We start from the raw sequence: 7,068 nt of genomic DNA, 5'->3' as shown, positions 1-7,068 counted from the left end.
CGGGCAGTCACTTGGACTGGGGCCACGTCCAGGCTGCTCCGCGAGCCCGTGCGGGGCCGCTCCCCGGGACAGACCTGGGACCAGGGCTCTGTTTCCCACACCTGCCCGGTCACGTGAGCGGGCTGGCGGTCTCACGAATCGGACAACCTGGGACTTGTCCCGGAAAACCCACTGCGACGGTCTTCCATGAGGCCTGCGGAGCCTGGAGTTGCTCTCACCCGGGCTGCAGGGGCTCACCCAGAGCCTGAACCCGTTCCTGGCTCTGCAGTTGGCCGCAGAATGCAGTTGAAGACTGTCCTGGGAACTGTGCTGAGTGCCTCACTGCCCTCTGTCATTTAACCTCCCGGCACCCTAAGAGAGAGAGAGGCGGTAGACTTCTCTGCTTTAAACCGGGGAAACTGAGGCCCAGGGAGGATAGCATCCTATCCAAGGTCACCGGTGCTTTTAAAGGTGGCATTAGGGTGAGAATTGTGTGCAGGTCCCTCTGATTCTAACATCAGAACCTGGACTCCATGTTCCCTGATTGCTGGCTCCTGTCCTCAGCCTGGTGTCTAGAGATGAAGGCCCTCAGGATGTTTCTGAGAAAAGGGTAAATTCCTAAGTGGAGAATATCTTTCCAGGGATCCGGGAAGGGGCTGGGATAACCCAAATATGGGAGTAGAGGAGTCTGGAGGTCACTCTGGAGGGGCCTGCCCATGTTCCTCTTCTCTATTGGAATGCTCCAGGGAAAGAGTGCTTAGCTACAAGGGCAGAATCTGTTCCTTTCTGTCTTGGCCCCTGCTTTGCCCCCCAACCCTCACCCCCACCCTGAGCTGCTGCCCAGGGGGTGCCCCATTTGGGGTTGGAGGCCAAGCTGGGGCTGCTGAGAGCCAGGAGCAAGTATGGGAAAAGGAGTCATTGTGGCTCGGCTGTGGGGATTAAGAGCTCCAAATTGGATGTGGAGGGCTGAGGCCATTGACTGTAGTCCCTTCGAGCCAAGTTCCCAAGGGGGGGTGGCCAAGCAGCCTTTGCCTGCACTGTGTCTGGGCTGCCTGCTGGGCCTAATCCCCTGGGAGCTGCGGCCCAAGGAGCCCCAGAAACACAGCTGCTGTGGAGAGAGGGCTGCCCCTGATGGGACTGGGCAGCCTGATGCTGGATGTTTGGGGGAGCCATCATGAGGAGGGATGGTAACAGGCAGGTGTGCCCCCTGGATTGTGAGTGGGCAGTGTGTCTGGTAGGACACCCTCAAGTGGACAACCCAGTCTGTTAGGGCAGTGCCACCTCTTGTGTGGGTTTGAGGTTTGGGGTACAGGAAATGGAGCCTGAGCACAGCAACCGGGATGACTACAGGGTCCCTGACTGAGAGAATGAGACATGGTGAGAAAGTGGCAGGGCCCCCCACCCCCAGCAGGCCCAAGTGGGTGCTAAGTGTGCATGTGTGTGTCTGTCTGTGTGCACTCAAGGGCTGATCGAGCAGGGTGCTTGAGAACAGCCCTTCAGAGGCGACTGGAGGGGCTTTGCAAATTGTAATCAGATTAAGGGGACCAATCACTTAGGGCTCTTGAAAAGGCCACAAGGTTTCTAATCAGCCCTGAGCGCCCCAGCCCACAAAGCCGGGGAGGAACTCCACGGGAGCTGCCCTCTGGGGGGCCCAGGGGGTGGGGGGTGGCTTTCTTCTCTCTCTGTCTCTCATAATTATGTCAATTTGCTAGCCAAATTGTTTGCTTGAGTGGATGGGGGGCTTGCGCCCCATTCATGTGGTAATGTGGGAACAGCAGGTCTCCTGGATGGGAAAATAGGAGGTACTGGGACCCTTCTCCAGGGAGCAGGCAGGCCCAGGGCTACAGGGCGCCCAGGCCTCAGGAGCTCTTCCCTCACTATGTAGGGCATTTGCCACACACATTCCAGAAACTTCCAGCCTAGGTTATGACCTGGGATATTTTTGGGGGCTGGCTGAGGTGGAAGATGAGATAGAGAATACTGGAGGGAGACCAGGGCCCCCAGGGAGAGGTCTGGACAGAAAAGGTGCTCTCCAGGATCGCTTTGGTGAAGGTGGGCAGTTCTCTGTCTAGCCTCTTATCCCTCGTTCCCTGGTGGGACAGGCTGAGGCTTGAGCAGTTGAGGAACAACATGGGACCTGGGAGATGCCAGGGAGGTGGAGTCCTGAAGGGGTAAGTGAACTCAAGATATGCAGAGACTTGGAGAAAGTTCTTACTGGTTTACTGAGCCTTTATATAGGTACCTGTGACAGTGCCATCTTTTGAATGCAGCGGCTCATTGAATGTGACAACAACCCAGGGAGGCAGGCACTGGGGTGACACATTTAACTAACAAGAATACTAAGGCTCAGAGAAGCTAAGTGACTAAGGCCACACAGCTTGTAGGTAAACAGCAGATACTGGAACCCAGTTCTATCTGATCCCTCTGTCCCAACCTTACTATGTGGGTTCATCCCTTCCTTAGCCAGGTAACAGGAACTGACTGTCCACTGGGTCCCCTATGAGACATTGAGGATATGGAGGACTAAGATGACCCAAGAAGAGCATAGGCATGGGCATCTTTAGCACTGGAACACCATGGCACAAGCTGTGGTCACTCTTAGCATGGCTCTCACAAGGGTCAAGCATTGGACAGGACGCTCAGGGACAATGGTCATTAGGAACAGTGGTTGTCATCAGTCCAGATACAGAACTGCACTGGCTATATTTCCCTGCTCTCTGGGCCACCTATAGCTCTACTCTTCCCCAGCCCCACACTGTTCAGCATGAGGCCCCATCCTATCTCCCCTGGATGTGAAACACAGCTCCCCCCAATACCCCTCTGTTTCTTGTATCATGGAACCCTTTTCTCCCTGGTCACATACTGCTGGGCTTGTTAGTGTCCCTCTGAATGTGAAGTGCCCTAGACCACAGATGCTCACAGGGCCCTGCCTGACCTCCCCACCACAGCCCCCACCTCCAGTGCCTGCTTGCTGTTCTCTTCTGGGGCTGTTAGGATCCACCCTCCTGCAAACTGGCAGAAGACTGGGATGCAGTGTAGAAGCTGGGAGCAGAGAGAGAGAGATCCTGGAGGTTCCATAGCCATAGCAAAGCATCCCTCGCCCCCTAGCTAGGAGAAAAGGCCAGAGTCCATGTTTATGGGATGGTGTGCAGACATTCCTTCTCAGAGCAAGCCCAGTTCATGGCTAGTTACTATAGGACCTCCCCTGGGCTGGGAAAGCCCAGGTACACTGACCAAGAGGTTCCCCAACCCTGGGACATGGTAACCAGTCAAGACAGGAGAGGACTAAAGACTGATAACAGAAAACACAAACACTTACTGTGGGTCAGGTACAGTTCTAGGCACTTTACATATATTTTGCTTAATCTTCACAACAACCCTATGAGGTGGGTGTAGTAATTATCCCCATTTTTATTTACTTCATGATGAAACTGCAGCACACAAAGTTTGAGTAACTTGCCCAAGGTGCCAAAGTAGCAGATCCTGATCTCACTCCCTTCCCTCCTGGCAAAACCCAGAGAAGCCTATGGATTTGAAGGGGCAAACAGGAGAAAATTCAGCCCAGCTCTCCAGGGATCATGATGTCTAAACTGGGGTCCTGTGTTAGTCAGCTTTTTGTTGCTGTGACCAGCAGAACTGACAAGAATGGAGAAAGAAAAGTTTATTTTGGCTCCTGATTTCAGAGGTTTAGTCCCTGGTTGGCCAATTCCATAGCTCTGCACTGAGGTGAGGCAGACATCATGGTGGATGGACATGGTAGAGGAAAGCTGCTCAGTTCGGGACAGCCAGGAAGCAGAGAGAGCTTGGGTGTAAGAAGTCAGGGATGAGATAATCCTCAAGGGCACACTCCCAGTGACCTACTTCCTCCAGCCATGCTTTACCTAACTACGGTTAACACTCATTAATCCATTACTAATCCATCAACCACTCTATCAAATGGATTAATCTGCTGATTAATAGTAATCTAGTCATTTCACCTCTGAATATTCCTGCATTGCCCCACACAGGAACTTTCCAGGGACACCTCATATCCAAACCATAACAGGTCCTGAAAGCGCAAGAGGAATTTCTCAGGCAAAGGATGAGTGGTGATGAACCAGCTTCTGGGAGGTGACAGAACACCTGACTGTGGAGCAGTAAGACATCAGGCCAGAAAGGAAGACAGAAAAGAAGGAGACATGTGGATCTTACACTAGAGTTAATGGGAAGAAGTCACTGTGACTGATTAGGTACAGTATTCTCCACTCCCCCTTGCTGTTGGGGATACCAATCTCAGGAATTCTTTCAGTTTTAGGAATTAGCCACACTCAGTTCTGCCTCAGGGTCTTTGCATAGGCAGTTCCTTTGCCTAGAATGTTGTACATACCCTTACCCATTCCACTGATTTCATTGATTTACTCTACCCTATACTTTTTCTTCATGCATTTATCAAGTCTTTTGATAGTATATTTCTTTGTTGAGTTAGCTTTCAACTTCCCCAGCAGACTTGAGTTACATGAGAACACAGATCCCATATGCCAAGGCCGAACCTAGCACATTGAAAAGCTTGATAGGTACTTATCAAATAATGAACACATAAATGAACAAATGAATTTTGGCTCTACTGGGATAGTTGGGCTGAGGATAGCCAGCAGAGAAACCAGCTCTGAACACCCATGATGTTCTTCTAGGACCAACCCAGGTCAGTGACTTGCAGACTGTGAATGTAGATGGCAGACTGTGAATGAAGACCATGGACATATCAAGTAGCCTGGGAATTCTGTGGCAGAATTTATAGGTCCTGAAACTACCACCCATGCATTTCTCTTTTATTTGAGCATGGGCTAGAAAAGCAGAAGCCCCTAGATGTAACTCAAAGAGTCCTTTATTTAAACTGTGCCACATTACACTCCAAAAGGAGTTCAAAAGTTGTGCTTTGAATTGTGAGAGGGAATACTCAGAGTGACAGGTCTGGGCACAGATAGGGTGACAGGGAGTAGGTAAGGGTGGACAAGGCTGTCATCCTTGGGATTTGCTGCAGGTGTAGAACAGCTCCATGCCTGACCCTCTGTTCCTTGCTTGCTCATACACTTGGGCATGGCTTTTTTCCCCTTGTATACCTCATACCTGTTCCCTGAAGATGCCATCAAGAGTAAAGCCACCATATTCAATGCTTTTAGGCCTGGATGGAGGAGAGGCCCACTCAGAATCTCCTTAGCAGAGATGCAGAGCTAAGGCTACAGAGCTGACCATACAGCAAACACATTGCTGAACTGGCCAACTGACAGAGATTGCTAATTATCCCACCCAATGGGCACATGGCTTCCCATGATAAAACTATACTTCCCAGACTCCCTTGCAGTTAGCGTGCGATCACATAACCAAGTTTTGGCCAATAAGTGGAAGTAGTATATACAACTTCAAAGTCAGGCCTCAGAAGGAAGCCCCTTTCCTCTTCCTACCAATTGACATGCAGATGAAATTAAAGGCAGCATAGCAACAAGACAACAAGACAGAAAGAATCTGGGTCCCTCATAATTATGATGCCACCACTCCAGCAAATGGACCATCTTACCCATATTTTTATGTAAGAGTTAAAAATAAACTTTTAATTTGTTTATGCCCTTATTCTGTTGGGCCTTTTCGATGTATGATCCAAACTGAAATCCTGATAAATATAACAACCCCTGGACAGGGGAACAGGAAGGGCTACAGAAAGGTGTTGTGGATTAGAAACACCCCCCTACCATCACCAAATTATGATCATTTATAAATCTCAGTCCATAGTTTCAGGTGTACAAGAAACAATTCCCAGTAGTTCCATCACCTCTTCCTTCTCTCTCTCCAACCCAGGAGAATTTTTCTCTACTCCAAGGGTATTGGAGGAGAGCCCCCTCCTTCTCTCCTGTGCCAAGACATTCTGTCTTTGCCTGCAAATCTTTGGAATTCTCCTAGAGAGAATTCTCACAGGAGCAGAAGCCAGAAAGTCAGGGAAGCTTACTGTCTTCCAGACAGTTCATCTCATCAAGTGGGCAGTGGGTGCAGAACAGACCACCCCTCTGCAGGAGGTAAAGAAAAGGACAGGAACTGATAGTTGCTGACTTGGGTTCGATAGCACAAGTGTCATTGGGGAAGGAATCAGAGTGGCAGATGCAGGGACACTAAAGTGAGAGAGGAGATGCAGTCCTATCTAAGCCCAGCATAACTGACTACTAGGCAATATCCTAGACGTGATTTTGGGTTTGTGTACTAGCACAGGAGTAGCTGTGTTGCAGGCAGAGAGACTTAGGTTTAAATCCATCACTTCCACCTCCATGTCCTCTGCCTCTTGGCAGGATCTGTGACTTACCTTTAACCAATAGAACACAGCAAAGATGGCAGGATGTAGATGATTCCGTGCACTGGTTATATGATGATGTCATATAAGATTATAGCATCCATCTTACTGGAGTGCTTTATGCCCTTGCTAGTTTTTGATAAAGCAGATGGTCGCCCTGGTGCCCAAATGAGAATGGCCTCCAGAAACTGAGGGCAGCTGTCAGTCAGCAAGAAAATGAGCTGTCACTCCTGCAGTGCAAGGAACTGAATTCTGCCAAGATCTGCATGAAGTGGATCCTTCCCCAGTTGATCTTTCAGATGAGGACCCAGGCCTGACCTGCACCTTGGTTGCAAGCTTATGGATGGCCCAGCTAAGCCATTTCAATAGTCTGACCTACAGAAACTGCAAAATAACTATGTCTTACATTGCTGAGTTTGTACTAATATTGCAAATATCTACACTGTATCTGTATCTACCTATCATAAATGATATATATAAACACACACACACACACCACACACTACACATGGCCAAGCCTGGGTAGTGGCATCCTCGCATCCTGTTCCCTTGACCACAGTGATTGGTCCTAAGGGCACATGATATTAGCTAAGCCAATCAGACTCCTTCCCTGGGATTTTATAAATAGAGTCAGGGAAGGAAAAGCCTTCTTTTTCCTCTAGGCTTGCTTCAGTGCTATAAGCCTTATGATTGACATCCATGTTCTCCTACTGCACAGAGGAACCCCTCAACAGCAGGAAAGAATACAAGTGACTCAAAAAGAGAGACCCAAG

The sequence above is a fragment of the Sciurus vulgaris genome, assembly GCF_902686455.1.
Source record: "Sciurus vulgaris genome assembly, chromosome: 2".
Taxonomy (NCBI): Eukaryota; Metazoa; Chordata; class Mammalia; order Rodentia; family Sciuridae; genus Sciurus; species Sciurus vulgaris.
Note: the sequence above shows the minus strand (reverse complement) of the source record.